Source organism: Taudactylus pleione, unplaced genomic scaffold (assembly GCF_031769625.1).
Source record: "Taudactylus pleione unplaced genomic scaffold, aTauple2 ptg000129l, whole genome shotgun sequence".
In the NCBI taxonomy this organism is placed as follows: domain Eukaryota; kingdom Metazoa; phylum Chordata; class Amphibia; order Anura; family Myobatrachidae; genus Taudactylus; species Taudactylus pleione.
In genome coordinates, this window is record NW_028284531.1 from 5,742,105 (window position 1) to 5,761,178 (window position 19,074).

Genomic DNA, 19,074 nt, shown 5'->3' on the forward strand with positions numbered 1-19,074 from the left:
CGGGTGCCCGCTGGTAAAATTTCAGCGGGTGCCCGACAAATGGAGCTTCTCGGCGGCAGCAGCGGCTTGGAAATCCCGGTCGCCAGGACTAAAATCTTAGTCGCCATGGCGATATGGCGCCCGGGATTTGTCGAGCCCTGTGCTAAGCTAACAGGCCATCCAGTTTTCCACCCCTGGCATTAACACAGCCAATATTCTCAAACATTTGTTTGACCTAGTGCGTGATTTTGCTGGTTCCTTCATTGTGAGGGAGCTCTTTGTACCTCCCCGATAGCAGATTTACACTAGCACGATGGTGTTGTCTGGTTGAATCTTTATGGCTTTTTCCCCACATAAGATGATGTCCCTGAACTAAAGCATTTAGAAGAGCTTTCAATTCTATGACATAGATCTGTAGCTTGGCTTCAGTTAGACCACAGATCTGGAAACCGGCAATGAAGACTGGCAACCATGGTCACAATTGTCTAATTCCTTGTTGAGGTCATCATCCCTCGCCCTTCAGAGGAACAAGCAACACATTCTTGGACAAAACTGATGTGTTGTCTGGTGAAAGACAATACAATTTGTCTGATTTCGAGGGGAGTTTCATCTGGAACACCCTCAAATACAACAATGCAAACTGTATGACTTCCAATATCAAAACCATTTGCCCTAGAACCTTGATACAAAAAACAAGAGATATGGTAAGAACTTACCTTTGTTATCTCTGTTTCTACGAAGTCCTTAGGGTCCACAAGGATACCTTGGGGTATAGGCATGGGCTTGTCCATGGGCACCACACAGTTAAAGCTGTCATCCCAGGATGCACCGGGCCCCTCCTATACCCCGCCCCCAGGCCGAGGCACCTCAGTTTTAGTAGCAAGCCATAGGCCGGAGGTGGAGAAAAAAGAAGAAAGTCTGGAACACACAGGAATCACATTCTTACAGAAAAGGAGACAGAAACTGGTGACCAGAATAACACCCTACAGAAGCGCAGGGCGTCAGGGCGGGCGCCCTGTGGACCCTAAGGACTACGTAGAAACAGAGATAACAAAAGGTAAGTTCTTACCATATCTCTTGTTTTCTACTTCAGGGTCCTTAGGAATCCACAGGGATACCTTGGGGATGTCCAAAAGCAGTATCCTTCAAGGGAGGGGACGCTCCTGTGCAGAGAGGAGAACCCACTGCCCGAAGGAAGCATCCTGAGAAGCAAAAGTGTGCAATGCGTAATGCCTGACACGAAGGACCCACAGACCGAGTAGAATGAGCAGCAACTGAGGGCGGTACTAGAATGTCCTCATAAGTGTAAGGATCAGAGATCGCCATGCGAATCCACCTCGCCAACGTCTGCTTATTGGCAGGACCTCCCTTCTTAAGGAAACCGTAGAGGACAAAACAAGGAGTCCGACTTACGAAGGGAACTGGTACTGCCCACGTAAATATAGAGAGCATGTACCACATCCAATGAGGCCCCACCTGCTGAAAGGTCTGGCGAGTTAAAGGCCGGTATTATAATTTCCTCATTAATGTGGAAACTAGATAGCACCCTAGGAAGGAAACCAAGGCGAGTTCTAAGAACCGTCCTGTTCCTGTGAAAAATCAGAAAAAGGAAGGGCGACAAGAGACAGCCCCCAAATCTGACACCCTTCTAGCTGAAGCAATACAGTATTCGCTGTAAGCCATTTGAAGTCTACTGAGCCCAGGGGTTCAAATGGAGGTCCTTGGAGAGCCCTAAGGACCATAGCCAAATCCCACTGGAGGGACAAAGGGAGGCTGAATGCGAAGGACATCCTGCATAAAGGTGCGAATATCTGGAAGTGGAGCAATCCCACAATGAAACCACACTGACAGTGCGGAAACAGGCACCTTCAAGGAGGCGAGGCAGAGACCCTTTCTAAGCCCGCCTGTAGGAAAGCCAGAGCCCTGGATATCCGAAATACCTGGGGATCGTACCCCCTGGGGTGGCACCATTCAAAATAGGTATGCCACACCCCGTGGTAAATCCCGTCAGAAGCGGGTTTCTGAGCTCTGAGCATGGTGTTCACCACAGAGCTGGAGAACCCCTTAGCCCTTAGGAGGGATGTCTCAAGAGCCACGTAGACAACCCAGGTCCGGGTAAAGGCAAGGACCCTGAGACAACAGGTCCGGACGTTGTGACAACAGCAACGAAGTGTCAATGGAGAGACTCCGAAGATCTGAGTACCATTGTCGTCTTGGCCATGCTGGAGCCACCAGCAGGAACATACCCCCTTCTTGCCTGAACTTTCGAAGCACTCGAGGAAGAAGAGAGAATGGAGAAAACAGGTACGCAAACTGGAAGGTCCACCGTACCGAAAGAGCGTCTACCAGGAGAGCCTCTGCGTCTCTTGTTCTGGACCCATACACTAGCAGCTTGCGGTTGTGTCTGGAGGCCATGCAGTCTATTTCTGGCCACTTGTCCACTAGAATCTGAAATACCTCCTGGTGAAGGGACAATTCCCCTGGATGCACATTGTGCCGGTTGAGGAAGTCCGCTTCCCAGTTGAGGACTTCCTGGGATGAACACTGCCTTCTGCCCAAATGAGAATACGAGATCTCTCTTGTCAATGGAGAGACTCCAAAAGTAGGGCCGCCTGACTTCGAGTTCCTCCTTGACTGTTGATGAAAGCCACCGTGGTGGCGTTGTCTGACTGAATTTGCACGGGCTTTCCGTGCAGAATGAGTTTTGATTATGGCATCGCTCTGAACACCGTCCGAAGTTCCAATATATTGATCAGGAAGGCAGACTCCACTGACTTCCACCGTCCCTGAAAGACGTGTGGACCTGTCCCAGCGCTCCAGTCCCGAAGACAGACATCCGTCATGAGGAGGACCCAGTCCGGGATCCCAAAAACGGGCGTCCCCTGTAGAGATGAGACGTCTGTAACCACTGAAGAAAGCACCTCCGAAGAAAGCACCATCGTCTATGTCTTTATCCGATGAAGTAATCCATCCCACCTGGAGAGAATCAAGCTTTGCAGAGGTCTGGAATTAAACTGGGCATACACCCTGTCAAACATCGACACCATGGACCCCAGTAATTGGATCCCTGAGTGAATGGACACTCGGCGATCTTCTCTACTGTCAAGAAGATCCTCTGCTGTTGAGAGTTCAACAGTGCACCCAGACGGGTCATCCTCTGGGATGGAGTTAGGGAGGTCTTCTTCCAATTTATCAGCCAGCCGTGGGTCTGCAACACTGAAAATGTCAGTTGCAGATGGCTGCAAAGTACTTCTGGAGACCCTGCTGACAGTAGAAGGTCGTTCAGGTAGGGTAGTAGGCGAACCCCCTGTAGCTGCAGGTGGGCCACCATGACCACCATTACCTTGGTAAACACCCACGGTGCCGTAGAGAGGCCAAACGGCAGAGCTTGAAACTGGCAATGGTGGTCTAGTACAGCAAATCTGGTGAAACGTTAATGAGCCCTGGCAATAGGGATATGCAGATTGGATATTCAGGATGCCTGAGACACATAAAATCCCCAGGTTCCATAGATAATATAATGGAATGCAGAGTCTCTCTCCGGAACCGATGGACCCTTAGAAACTTGTTCAGGGACTTAAGAATAGGGCGGTAGGAACAGATTGGTTTTTGAACCAGAAAGAGGTTTGCGTAATAACCCGTTCCCCTTAGGGGTAACGGGACCGGCACTATGACCCCCATGTGGAGCATAGAGTGCACCACTTGCTGAATTGCCCGAGCCTTCTCTGGATCTGAAGGAAGGCCAGCAGTGAAGAATGATGAGGAGGCCTGCTGCGGAATGAGAGGACATACCCGAGAGACCACTTCCCTTACCCAAGTGTCTGTGGTAGTCTGGTACTAGCACTGGGTGAATTACAGAAGTCAGCCTCCCACCTTGGGGTCCCCCAAGGGGAGGCCCGTCCCGTCAGGCTGAGAGTTTGTCGTCCTGCTTAGCGGCTGAACGTCTGGTGCTCCAAGCCTCTTATTGGATCCTGACGGCCTCAGAAAGGACAGCACCTTAGGCTTACTCTGTGGGCGAGAGGGCCGAACGGACGGAGTCCTAGACCTAGATGGAACCAGTGCTGAAAGTAAACATGCAGATCTTGTTGCCAGCAGTGTGTCTACGATCTTGCCCAGATCAGGGCCAAACAGGACCTGACCATTATAAGATAAGCATTCCAAGCCCTTCTTGGATTCAGCATCCGCCCTCCAAGAACGTAACCACAAGGATCGGCGAGCTGACACTGCCGCTGCCGAAATCCTAAAAGTCAGTAGACTCACATCCAAAGCTGCTTCATTAATGTACGCAGCGGAATCTCGGAAATTGCCCACTAACACAGCCTGTTTACTGGCAATATCCGAAGGAAGCTTCCAAAGAGTGTGTCCATCTTTCCATGGCCCGAGCCACCCAGCAGACTGCCATAGCAGGTCTGGAGGCCCCTCCAGTGAGGGAGTAGATAGATTTAAGGCACTCTTCCGCCTTACGGTCCATTGCATCAGTCATAGAGGACATGGACGGCATAGGTAATGTTGCGCACCTCGCTAAGCGCGTCACATGAGAATCCACTTGAGGAGGCGACTCCCATTAAGTGAAATAATTTTCCGCAAAGGGTATGCATAGGCCAGACGCCTTTGCGGTTGCCCTTCGCACCACCTCTAAAATGATCCACTAGCTGACCAAATAGGGGAAAAAACAGCAGCAGTCCCCTTAACCTCCTTAAAATACGCATATGTAGGCACAGTTGCCGGCAGGCCGTCATCTGTAATTACCATAGCCATACAGACTGCCCGTATAAGACCTGGAATATATATCATGGACTTCACCACCACCTCCGATTGTGGCGTGTCAGTGTCAGACACATCTGCAAATTCGCCCTCATCGGATGACGTCGTCCTCCCCATACTGTGTAGTCGGGAAAGAGTCTTTTGAGGGGGACATTGCGCTACCACCGTCTGTCCTGGGACCCCTAATATGGGGTACGGGACTACCGCCTGCTGCGTGAACCCCAACTGAAGGAACGCAGGGGGGGCAGACAGTCAATCCACCAGGATACTTAGGGATTGTGCAAAACAAGCCCAGGGAGGTTCCTGCCATCCTGAAACACACACCCCCTCGCCCACACCTGCTTTACACTTGGAGCAGGAAAACAGGAGAGGGGCATCTGACTAGACATATTGGTATGTGACCCACCGCACAGTAAGAAATACTTCAAACTGTGAGGCAAATTCCCACCCTGACAGCACTGGCACCGTGAGGGCTGAGAGAAAAGGAGATATAGGGATAGTAAAATGGCTGACAGTAGAATAACAGGCAGACAGCGCTAGCATAAAGTCAAACACCCTGCAGAGATGGCGCTATCATCAACTACACAGACCAATAGTCTGGTAGGAATAGCGCTACATACACTGACCTTACTTGGAGGAGAGGCATGTAAGGGGGACCCGGGCTCCGCACTCTGACACCAGCGTGTAACGCTCATCTAAAATGGGCGCCGGAGAAGACGGACCCAGGAGGAGGATCGCTGCCACAGCCCGCCAGACCGCAGTCGAAAGGCGCTGAGAGCAGCGGGGGAGAGGCCTCCTGTGCGCTGCAGGGAAGGTGTCCTCCCCTTGCAGGTAATTAACCCCCCGAGATGCTGGAGCGTGTTTCGCAACACTCCAGCCCCGCATCCCTGGTGGTCTAGCTTGAGCGCAGGCTCAGTGCCTGGCTCCACTATACTGAAGTCCCCAGGGAGCCCCCAGCCCTGGGGACACCAGACTGTGTATCAGCGGGCGCCTACCGCAGACGCCTGCTCCTTACCTTATGATGCCCCCCGTAGGTCCGGTCACAGTCCAAGGCCCCCGGGGGCTCCGCTAGCTTGAACCCCCAAGAATCTGCTGAATTCCCCGGATCGCTACCGTTGGTCGGCGCGGGCGGGGGTGTCGGAGCGGCAGCTTTGACGTCCGCTGGACTGTCCATGCTACTGCTCTTGAAGATCTTCAGGGGCTGTGAAACACAGCCCCCCCTGTGCAGTAACCCAGCTCCGGCCGGGCACCTACTGAAACTGAGGTGCCTTGGCCTGTGAGCGAAGTATAGGAGGGGGATGCATCCTGGGATGACAGCTTTAACGGTGTGTTGCCCATGAACAAGCCCATGCCTATATCCCAAGGTATCCCTTTGGATCCCTAAGGACCCTGGAGTAGAAAAACTGTTATTATGAGTCAGCGATATGTAACACAGTAGTGTCAAACTCGGGCCATCCAGCTGCAGTGGAACTACACATCCCAGAATGCACTGCCATCGTTTTGTCCCTAGGGCATACTAAACCTGTGGCAGGGCATGCTGGGATGTGCTGTTCCACTGCAGCTGGGTGGCCAGAGTGTGACACCACTATGTTGCCCACTGGTAGAAACACTCACTGCTGCTGAATGTCAAACAGAAAGACAGCAAAACAAGTCTCCAGGTTAGGACTAGACTGGATTTCTAGTAATTGAAAATATAACCAGGGGACACCAGTATTTGTAACATCTCTTGAAAATGCAGTGAAGCAGAGACTTAGATTCTGCCTTGATGAATTGATCGGCCAGGTAAGGGATAATCATCACAACCTTGGAACTTTGAAGAGTGGCCCCAATAGTCAATCTTCGTGAACAGCTGTCACGAGACCAACATGCAGAGCTTGAAACTGGAACATGCATGCAAGTAAGCATCCTTGATGTTGATGGATACTGTGAATTCAATCAGTTCCACACTATTAAGGTTCTCAATGTTTCCAACTCAAAACAGTCCACCCAAACTCGGGTATTGAAAAATTTGAGGAGGCACTTAAGACATTACAACATTATAACCTTTAAATGTGCATTCCTGGTGTCCATTGACAATAGGAACTCAGGAGCTCATTCAGACCCGCTCGCTAGATGCGTTCGCTTAGAAATGCAGGCGATCGCACGGCAAGGCATTAGCAGGCCCACAATGTCTTTGCGTGCGATCGAGCTGTGTATGCAGACGCCCACCAGCCTGTCTAAAGACGTCCACTTACGCACGTCATATTCAGGAAGTGTATGCAACCATCGGATTTGATTGCAGCGCTTGTGGCGGACCATACCCTACCGCGAGCACTTTAGTTAATTATGCACGCCTCTGAAACAGCGTTGAGACGCCTGCGTTCGCACCTACACTCCCCCATTTTTAATAGCAAGCCCTTGTCACCACCCACAAACAGCTGCTCCTGTCACTCACTCTGCTGGGCAGTCTATGCACAGCGAGCGAATGCTTCCCGATCTCTCGCAGTTGTTCGCGCGATGCGCACGCACAATGCAAACCATTGTCAGCTACAAGCTAACGCATCTTAGCGAGCGGGTCTGAAACAGGTCCTCATTCTGCTCTCAGTTATACATGACCGATTTCAGGGACTATATCTTGAACTGACAGTCGAAATTTAGGTCTTTCAACTTCAAATTGAGGTGTAAAAAGTTCCATATGGTTACTGAACTTTGAAAATATTTAAATAAAATTTCAACCTTTTCTCTGTTCTCAGACTAGAAAGGCCAATCCAGAGGAAACTACAGAGAGAATGGTAACTAACAGAACCAGCTAGTTCGTCTTGCCTCCAGGAAGACCTTTTGGCAAGGGAGTTAAAGATGTAGTCGCAGCCTATGCTACCTCTCACATGAGTATTTGAAGTGACTACTCCCAGACCAGAGTGCCCAGATGGCCTGTGACGACATCAAACGATCTCTGAAAGTATGGAGCTAATCTCCTATTTGACCAAGTCAGTGTTTTCAATTTGCTGTCCTCCACTTTGAACAAAATATATACCCACAGTCCCAGTGTCCCCCATTAAATGACAGAAAAAACAGGATTTTTGTACTTGCCAATAAAATCAATTTCTCCAATTCCAAGAGAGACACTGGAGCTATGCTGGGGTATAGTCAGTGGTGTGTAAAGTCTGGCACTTTAAATATGAATAGATATGAATAGATTTGAAACAGTCTCCGACCCAGTTTAAGGTTAACTAAGCCCAAGTAGAGTCAGAGAGGATAGCTGAGAATCAATAATAAAACTACCTTAACGTAAAGGACCAACCAGAAGAGGAAACATTCAAATGGCAAACAGCCAAACACTCCGACAGAGAAAGGAAGACACAGCAGCGCAGGGAGGGCATCTAGTGTCCCAGATGGAATCTGATAACAAGAGATATGGTAAGAACTTACCTTTGTTATCTCTGTTTCTACGAAGTCCATAGGGTCCACAGGGTTGACCTTGGGGTATAGCTGGATCTGGATCCACGGGCACCACGCAGTTAAAGCTTTGCTGCTCCCAGGATGCACTTGGGTCCGTCCTCCTCTATACCCCGCCCCGGCCACAGGCACCTCAGTTGGTAAGCAGCTAAGGCCGGAGGAGGAGACTAAACAGAGAGAAGGAAGACTGGAACACACAAGAAACCATACTCACAGAAATGGGAGACGGAAAACCGGTGACCAGCCACACAGCCCATTTGAAGCCAGGTGCGTCAGGGCGGGCGCCCTGTGGACCCTATGGACTTCGTAGAAACAGAGATAACAAAGGTAAGTTCTTACCATATCTCTTGTTTTCTACTTCAGGGTCCACAGGGTTGACCTTGGGGATGTCCCAAAGCAGTTCAACTAAGGGCGGGGACGCTCCTGTGCTGAAAGGAGTACCCGGCGCCCAAAGGATGCATCCTGAGAGGCGAAGGTGTCAAACGCATAAAACCTCAAAAACGTCTGAATTGAAGACCAAGTAGCCGCCTTACACAGCTGAACAGCGGAGGCGCCACGTCTAGCAGCCCAAGAGGGACCCACAGAACGAGTGGAATGAGCCTTAACAGAGGCTGGCACAGGTAAACCCTCCTGCGCATAAGCCTCACAAATAACTGAACGAAGCCAACGGGCTAACGTTTGCTTGTTGGCAGGCCAACCCCTCTTGTGAAAACCGAAGAGAACAAACAAAGAATCCGACTTCCTAACCGAAGCAGTCCGGTCCACATAGATTCTAAGTGCCCGGACCACATCCAAGGAAGCCTCACCAGCAGAAAGATCAGGTGACTGAAAAGCTGGCACAACAAGTTCCTGATTAATGTGGAACTTTGAAACCACTTTGGGCAAAAACTCAGGACGCGTGCGGAGCACTGCCCTGTCCTGGTGAAAAATCAGAAAAGGAGGGCGACAGGAAAGCGCCCCCAATTCTGAAACCCTCCTGGCCGAAGCAATTGCCAGGAGAAAAATGGTCTTAAACGTCAGCCACTTGAGCTCCACCGACTCAAGCGGCTCAAAAGGAGGACCCTGCAAGACCCTCAGTACCACCGTCAAGTCCCACGGAGCCACCGGAGGCACGAAGGGAGGCTGGATCCTGAGAACACCTTGGAAAAAGGTGTAAACATCTGGCAGTGTAGCAATCCGTCGCTGAAACCACACGGACAAAGCAGACACATGAACCTTCAGAGAGGCCAGGCGTAAGCCGAGGTCCAAACCCGATTGAAGAAATTCCAAGATTCTGGAAACCCGGAACACCTGCGGATCATAGTTTCTGGATTCACACCACTGAAAATAAGTGCGCCACACCCTGTGGTAAATCCGCGCGGAGGCAGGCTTGCGTGCCCTAAGCATGGTACCAATCACTGAACTGGAGAAACCCCTAGACCTTAAGACGGCTGTCTCAAGAGCCACGCCGTCAAAGACAACCGACCCAGATCCGGGTAAAGGCAGGGCCCCTGAGACAACAGGTCCCGACGCTGAGGAAGAAGGTACGGAGCGTCGATGGAGAGGCACCTCAGATCGGAGTACCAAGGACGTCTGGGCCACGCCGGAGCCACCAGCACGAGCGTGCCGCCGTCCTGCTTGAATTTCCGCAGAACCCGAGGAAGTAAGGATATCGGAGGAAACAGATACGCCAGGTGAAACGTCCATTTCACCGACAGAGCGTCTAACAGACAGGCGCCTGCGTCTCTTGTCCTTGACCCGTAAACGGGCAACTTGTGATTGTGACGGGAGGCCATCAAGTCCAGCTCCGGCAGCCCCCACCTGTCCACGAGTAGCTGAAACACCTCTGGGTGAAGCGACCATTCCCCGGGATGCACATCGTGACGGCTGAGGAAGTCCGCCTCCCAATTGAGGACTCCGGGAATGAAGACTGCCGAGATCGCTGGAACGTGACACTCCGCCCAAGCAAGAATGCGAGACACCTCCGACATTGCTGCCCGACTGCGAGTTCCCCCTTGGTGGTTGATGTACGCCACCGTGGTGGCGTTGTCGGACTGCACCTGAACCGCCCTTCCGTGAAGAGCGGGGCCGGACGACTGCAGGGCCCTGTACACAGCCCGCAGTTCCAGGATGTTGATGGGGAGAAGTGCTTCTTCCGCAGACCAACGACCCTGAAGCGATAATGAGCCGGTCACTGCCCCCCAACCCCGAAGACTGGCATCCGTCGTGAGCAGGACCCAGTCCGGGATCCAAAAGGGGCGCCCCTCGACCAGATGCACCGTCTGAAGCCACCAAGCCAAAGACTGCCGAACCTCCGCGGACAACACCAGCATCTGAGAGCGGATCCGGTGAGGTAACCCGTTCCATTCCGATAGAATCAGCCCCTGCAGGGGCCGGGAATGGAACTGGGCAAATTCCACCATGTCGAATGTCGACACCATGGATCCCAGAACTCTCATAGCTGAATGGACCGACAGGCGGCAACTGCTCAGGCAACTGTGTATCCGCAGCTGCAGGGAGGAGACCTTCTCTGGAGTCAGGAAAATCCGCTGCTGACGAGAATCCAGCAGGGCTCCCAAATGAACCATCCGCTGTGATGGAATCAGGGAGGACTTCTTCCAGTTTATCAACCACCCGTGTGCTTGAAGACAAGCAATGGTCAGGTGGAGATGTCGAAGAAGCACCTCCGGGGAGCTCGCCAGCAGCAGAAGATCGTCCAGGAACGGCAACAGACGTAGACCCTGACCCCGAAGGTGGGAGCCATAACCGCCATCACCTTGGTGAACACCCTCGGAGCCGTGGAAAGGCCAAAAGGCAACGCCCGAAATTGGTAGTGATGGTTCAGGATAGCAAACCTCAGATACCGCTGATGTGCCGGTGCTATGGGCACATGGAGATAGGCGTCCTGGATATCGAGGGAGACCATATAATCCCCGGGTTCCATCGCCAGAATGATGGAACGTAACGTTTCCATCCTGAACCTGGGAACTCTGAGGTATCTGTTCAGAGACTTCAAATTCAGGATAGGGCGATGAGAACCATTGGGTTTCTGTACCAGAAACAGAGTAGAATAGTACCCCGTCCCGCGCTGAGACTGCGGAACGGGAACAATGACCCCTGCTTGTAGCAAGGATTCTATAGCTACCTGAATCTGACCCGCTTTGGTCTTGTCCAGAGAAGGACTCGTACAGAAAAACTGGTGGGGCGGCCTGAACCGAAAAGACAGGGCGTACCCCTGAGAGACTACTTCTCGAACCCAGGCATCCGTGGTGGTATTGTGCCAACACTGGGCGAATTGGAGAAGTCGGCCTCCCACTCTGGGGTCCCCCAGAGAGAGGCCCGTCCCATCAGGCAGCAGGCTTATCCTCCTGCTTGGAAGAAGGGCGCCGAGCACTCCATGCCTGCTTCTTGTGCTTGGGTGCGGCCTTGGTCGCCGAATGTCTCGGGAAGGACTGGCCCTTGGCCTTACCCTGAACCCGAAAGGACCGAAAGGCAGAGCTCCTCACTTTAGCCGGCGCAGAGGCCGAAGGGAGAAAAGCCAAAGTATCCACTATTCTGTCCAAATCCGGACCAAATAGTAAATCACCATTAAAAGGCAAGGCCTCCAGACCCTTTTTTGAATCTGCATCAGCCCTCCAGGACCTCAGCCACAGGGAGCGCCGAGCAGATACCGCTGCAGCCGACACCCGAGAAGTGAGCAGGCTGGCATCCAAAGACGCTTCCCCAATATAGGAAGCTGCATCCCGCATCTGTCCCACTAACGCTCTCTGGATATCCGGAGCCTCATCAGGAAAGGTATCCTCCAAGGCATTGGCCCATGCCTCAATGGCTTTAGCCACCCAGGAGATAGCCATGGACGGGCGAGCCACCGCCCCGGAAAGAGAATAAATGGACTTTAAACAAGTCTCCACCTTCCTGTCCGTGGGATCCTTCAAAGAGGAGATAGACGGCAATGGCAACGTCGCGCTTTTGATCAAGCGGGTAACGTGGGAATCCACCGCCGGCGGAGTTTCCCATTTCCTACAATGAGCTTCAGGAAAAGGATAGTTCGCCGCCAACCTCTTCTGTGGATGGAACCTCTTACTAGGTAATTGCCAGGCCGCCGCCATATGATCCGATAATTGATCAGACAGGGGGAACACAGTTGAGGTCACCTTGGCCTTTTTAAAGGTAGGAAACTTCGACCTAGGAGCCGGCGCATCATCCTCAACATGTAGGATAGCCCGCACCGCCCTAACTAAGGCTGGAACATTAATGGAGGACTTAGCTTCCACCTCCTGCCCCATGACATCAGAGTCAGAGTCCTCATGGATTTCTCCATCATCTGAGGACACTTCCGAGTCCGACAACTGCGCAGCTAGTGAACTCACAACCGGACGTTTAGACACCCTTGGTGGCACATCACCTTGCAACATGGACTGAAACGCAGAGGATGAAGCCGCCAGACTCTGTACGGAGCTGGATAGAACATCCACCCAAGGCGGAGGAGCCGTCGGAGCAAAACTCTGCAAAGGCACTACAGACTGACACGTCCCTGGGGAAGACTGCACATACACAGGCAGTCCCGAGTAAGGATCCACAGTCTGGGCCCCGGGGGAAGGCCGCAACATTTGTGGAACCCTCGGGGAATGGGGGATGGTGGGCTGCGGTAACGCCCTAGAAGGGACCGCTGATGGGACCGATAACCGGTCCGCAATAGACGCCAGCACCTGTGAAAACATCGCCCAAGGAGGGTCCTGTGATACAGGGGGGTTGGAGGGGCCCGGTACCAGCTGGCACCGCCCGCACAGACCATCCTGAGATAAGTCCTCCCCATCAACTCCAGCAGCACAGCGTCTGCAGGAAAATAGCACAGGAGCCACAGAGCGCTCAGTCTCCTCATCAGACATGATACCATAAATCACAAGAAACAGGTATCACCAGAGGAATTACGGTTTTAACACCCGCGCACTCACCAGTATGCGACACAACAGCCCAGATATGGTACTGTGTAGCACACAACAGTATGTGACTGACCCCACAAATACGTGTTTTATATAAGTGAGGGTCTCAGAAAAACGCCCTTCCCCCACACACCTGCCGGGCCGTAGGAGAAGGAAAAGGATAGGTATAAGCTGACAGTAAAGGAGAATAAGTCACAGACAGGCAGCACTAGCAATAGTCACATACAATGCAGAAAAGTTATACTCACTGCACCTTCCGCTACAATCAACCGCCCAGATTCAGTGTCTGGGAGGGCTATAGCGCTGTGTACACTGTCCTTTAGCAGGGGAGAGGTACACAGGGGGACCGGTCCACTTGATACCGCCTGGGAGTCTGCGATGTGCCAGTAAAGATGGCCGCCGGAGACCTCAGCGGAGGAGTGGCCGAGAGATAAGAGCAGCTCAGCGACGCCAGACTCCTAGTTGAAAGGCGCGCTGAGCTGAGGGGAGGAGCCGCTAGACAGGGAAGGCTGCCTCCCCTGGCTAGCAATTAACCCCCGGGTTGCCGGTCCCGCTACCAGCCTGATACCCTGGTGGTCTAGCGGACACGCGGGGTATTCCTCAATTGAGGGGGAGCCCGCCGCCGCCGCTAGCGCCTCCGGTCTGTCCCCAGAGACCGGAGGCTCCTGACTGCATTGAAGTATCCGCGGGCCGCCGCACGCGGCGACCCGCGGCTTACCTGATCCCCGTCGCGTCCGGCAGCAGTCAAGGGAGTCCCCAGAGCCCGGCTAGTACAGGCTCTGGGGTCCCGCCGCGATCCCCAGAGCTGTACTGGCGTCGCGGCGCCAGCGGGGAGAAGGAGCGGCAGCGTGGACGTCCTAAAGGACAGTCTGATGCTGCCGCTCTAACAGTGTAAAAAAAGTAGAAAAAAATAAAAAATTTATCTTTTAAAATAAAGCTTAGGGGCTGGTCCTGCAGCCCCACTGCGACAGGGTGACCCGACTCCGGCCGGGCACCAACTAAAACAGAGGTGCCTGTGGCCGGGGCGGGGTATAGAGGAGGACGGACCCAAGTGCATCCTGGGAGCAGCAAAGCTTTAACTGCGTGGTGCCCGTGGATCCAGATCCAGCTATACCCCAAGGTCAACCCTGTGGACCCCCTATGGACCCTGAAGTAGAAATATGGATTTTACTGGTAAGTACGAAAATCCTGTTTTCCCCTTCATCCATTGGGGACACTGAATCTACACCAAGGATGTCTCAAAGCAGTTGTCATGTGAAAGGGGAGCGCGCTGTGGCTGCTTTAAGCACCTTGCAACAAAACACAGCTTCAATGGATGCAAAAGTATGAAACCAGTATAAACAAACAGATGCACGGAAGACCAGGTAGTCAGCCCAACAAAGCTGAGCAACAGAAGCCCCATGATGAAACTTAGTGCCAGATTCAGAGATGTATACTACTCCGATATTTACGTAATTGAGCAATTATCATGGACGCACTGCACACATGCCAAAGTACCTTTGCAATGCCGCTCACAGTGAGGATTTCTTTGCAAAGTGATTGACAGTCAGGGACGTTTAGGGGAGGTAAAGGGGAGTGGCTGCAAAGAACGCAAGCATGTCCTGGCCATTTTCGGGGTGTCACAGCCTGTGTCTGCAATCCCGGAATGGGTATGTAATGTCGGCTGTCGGGATGCCTCCTGTCAAAATACAGACGGTGGCATCCCGGTGGTTGGTATCATGACAGGGTCCGGGAAGTATACATACCCTCCTCCCTTACCCCCCTTAACTCTCGTTTCTTGTAGACAAACCCTAACCCTCCCTGTTGATGCCTAAACCTAACCCTCCCCCCATCAGGCCTAAACCTAACCCTCCCCCCTAGGGGTGCCTAATCCTAACCTATCCACCCCCCCCACCCCAAAATCGAACCCCTTCGGCGTCAGGATTAAAGATAGATGTTCGTATTTTGACAGATCTCTCTTAAGTCCCTTGTCGAAATTTCCCTGTCAGTATCAAGACCGGCGACATCGCGGCCGCCGGTCTCATAACTACATCCCAGCAATCCCATATGCAGATAAAGTGGTTCTGATGTAGAAGTTAAGGCGGCCATTCTGCCTGACCTTAGGACTACTCAGATGGCTGATTATAGAATGGTCTGCGATGGTATTTATATGCGATTGTATGCACTGCACAGCCGCCAGTAGGTGTCTCAATACATTTCTAGCCGGCTACAGCATTAGCATAATTTCTCACAACAGCTGCGTGCTGGATCACAACTGCGAATGCATTAGCAAACATCTCTGAATCAGGCCCTTAGAGGCGACCTTAGGCTAATAGGAAGTATCGGTACGCAGTTCAGCCTGGTCATCATGGAAGTCTAGATTAAGAGAACGACATGACAAAGCACTTAACGTGGACACCCTCCAAGTGGTGGGACGCAACAGGAATAGATTGGATTTGTTAAAATTGACAATCCAACAGTGACATTACAGTCTGACAAATTAACTGTACCCGAGATAGAAGTGTTTCCCTGGATATGGCCTTATAAGGAGATTGTTGAGGAAGGAAACTATGAAAACTCCCAAAGACCAAAAGGTGGGCCTCCATGATTCCCAAGATTTTAGTAAAGATGTGTGAAGCAGAGGAAAGACTGAATGGAAGAGCCCGGAATTGGAAGATCGCAAATAGAAGGTAGGATTGAAGAAAATATTTTGTTCTATGTGACTATTTTGAGTTTAGGAATGCTGCAACCAATATAGAAAGATGTGCAAACTAATATATTATATATAATTTTTTTTTTATTCTTTTTTTTTTTTTATTCTTTTTTAAAAGTAACAATAATTTGGTGTGCTTTCCACCACACTGTCAGTTCCACAGGTATATAAAAAAACACACAATTTTATTATAAAATATACATGCAAATCAATATAAATATTCAGCATAAAATCACTGCATAAATATATTCATAAATCTAAATGTTTAGTCTGAACAGAGATCTCTGTAGCTTTAAAAACCTGTATATACAGGGAAGTGCACTTTAAGACCAAAATAGGTAAATTAACCGGTTCAAATATGGAAAAAAAAATTGGAGTGCATTGGTGAATAACACTCGGCGTCTAGCAGCATCTGAAGTATATGTATTAGAAAAATGTTAGGTGCTGTGTTCGTCCACATACTAGTAATGTATTGTATAATGCTTTCTCCAGAGTGTGTTATACAACCGGGGCTGTTCCAAAAGTATTAATAGTCCCAGAGTAATAAGTCAGCACAGTGCCTTGTGAATGCACAAATAAATAGCAGCCAAAATGAAAGTGTCTATTGAGTCTCACGGTTATTATACTTAGGTTGTCACAGCATTTGCTGTTAAGCTCACCCCACTGGGTCACTACCGGGCTTGCCGCGTCCAGAAGGTGCTCGATTGCAGGGGAGTCTCTCAACGCCGAATGTATGGATTAGTGGCCAGTTAGCTCCCGATATTTTATCTGCTTGCAAACTTGACTACTAGCGGAATGTGTGCTCACTCAATTTCCGCTGATGTATTATGGCTGGATGTGGCTAAGTTCAGGACGGGTCTACTGGTAACGTTGGGATAGATGAATAGCAGGTGAAGCTCCTGGATGTTAAAAGCTCTTGCTGGCTGTGCTGCCGTGGCTATAAAATCATAAAAGGCAGGTTCTGTGCTTCCGGCCAGCATCGTGTCTCCGTGTTTTGAATAAATATATTCCTCCGGGTTGGGAAGAAAAGATCTGTCAATTATTGTATTTATAGAAGGTAAGAATGATTCGGTTACCATATAGTATTGTGTAAATGGGCATCTCAAATGTTCATAGATACCAGAAATTCATGATCCTCATGCTGGCAATAACTGATTGAAGAGATTCCATTTTGAATTTCTAAAACCGCAAAAGAATGTTCAAAGGTTTTAAGGTTCAGAATAGGTTGCACCGAGCGGACCGGCTTTGGTACTACAAATTGGTTTCAGTAAAAAAACCCTTTTGATCTCTGTCCCATCACAACTGGTACGATGACTCCCGCAGATGGGTGCAATAGACAGCCTCCTTTCTAAGCCTAGTCTCTTTTTTCGAAAGGTGGAAGACCCGTGGAAAAGGGCCCAAAATTTCTATTTTGTATCCAACCAAGAGGGTACACCTGACCCAGGCATTAGAGTATGAATCCATCATGTGCCCGTTTTTTTCTGAAGGCTTTGCATCCAGATGACGGGAAGACCAGGACTGTCTGTATTTTGCCTTTCCACCTTGGCAGAAGATGGTTGTCCCGAGGTCCTCTGAAACACTGCTTATCTGAGGGCCGAAGGGAACGAAATGAATGGCCCGATTAAGACCAGTCTGGGTATGGAAGAGGAGGGTAAAAAGGAACTTTAACTTCCATGGCTAGGGCAATGATTTTATCCAGCTCAGGTTTAAAGGAAATCTCTACGGAAAGAGAAGAGCCTCTAAAGAAGGTTTGGATGGAGCATCCGCTCACCATGCTCTTAGTCAGAGGGCCCTATACGCCACAACCCCTCCATAATAGGCAGCAGACTCCTTTATGTGCTAGATTAAAGGAATAAGATCAGCCTTAGGAGTACTCAAAGGAAGGCCATTAGCAATAAGATCCATCTATTTTTCTACCGATATATTTACCCTGGCCAATACAAAAATGGGCCTAAGTGAGGCCCCTGCAGGCACATAAATTTTATAGAGTAGCTTAAAGATTTTAATCAGAGGTACAGATGCCCAAGTTAATTGTGGCTGATGGCACGCATCGTGCTACGCGCCACGGTATGCTATGGCGCGTCTCTGATCGCGGGAGTGAGTCTCCCATACATTCCTATGGAGACGCAAATACCTCCAGTCGCAGGAGTCCACCCCTTGTAAGTCAGAGGAGTTATCGTCTATCACTGATGAAATATCTAGTCTACTGGATGGTCCTCATCTTGAATAGAACCCTCAGAAGAGTAAGAGTCACCAGACTGTAGAACAGTTGGAAGTCTCCATTAGTTAAGACTACTGGGCGGTTCACCTGAGCTTTTAGAAGAAGGGTCAAGTAGTCTCTCAAGCTAAGTAGAGAATGAGCCAAGCCTTGAGCCCAAGTCGGCTCAACTAACATAGATGGCAGAACACTAGATTGAACCACAGAGGCAAGCACAGTTAAAAGCTCCTCTGGACGACTCCTGAAGATAGGGATCCGCAGAGGGCTAAACAAAGGGAGTGAGGATGGCCAGACCTGGATGCCACCAATTGTTTTCATAAATGAGCCATAGCACCAATCAGTTGTGCCACTCAACCTGACATATCAACTAGAGATGTACTCTCTGTTGCTGCCGCACTCCAGGTCTCTGCCTGACACGACTCGCAAATCGTCCCCCAGTCAGACTGTGAATGACATAATTTGGTTTTGCATTTTGCACAAGGAAAATATGTTTGTACTGTGCTATTCTTTTCTGGGATAGATCCTTCCCAGACATAATGCCTGATTCAATGATGTACGCTATTGCAATCTCCTAGGTAGCTCCACCCTCAGGGGGCTGGACAAGAGACTTTTCGGAGCAAGCAATGAGAGCCGAGGGATGTAACACAAACCACCAACATCGGCCCTGCCCCCTCCGAGTCCTTGCTCCCGGGAATCTCCTATTCAGGAGTCTACTGTGGCAAACCGTGGCTTCTTGCTTCTCCAAGGGACGGATCATACTTACCACTGCCATATGCCTCCAGATGCGCAATAGAGCTGCGTCATCTGTGGACGCTATGCTTGGGGGAAGCCTGAAAGCTACCCTGTGATGGGTCCCCATGGAGACGCCCTTGGAACAGGCAGACTCCTGCAGTACAGAGGCTGCCCCCAGCAGCCGTAAAGAGTACCCGGCTCCATGGTGCACTTAAACTGGTTTAGGTGGGGGTATAAAGAGGGGGAAGGGGGTGCTTGTTTCAAATCTACTCAGATTTAAAGTGCCAGACTCCACACACCACACCACTGACTATAGCCCAACGTAGCTCCAG

At 50.8% G+C, this 19,074-nt stretch overlaps 1 protein-coding gene across 5 annotated transcripts in view; it reads right to left on the reverse strand.

The window, feature by feature from the left end:
• CEP152 (centrosomal protein 152) overlaps nt 1-19,074 on the reverse strand; it is a 131,686-nt gene that overhangs the window by 106,956 nt on the left and 5,656 nt on the right. The window lies entirely within an intron of this gene.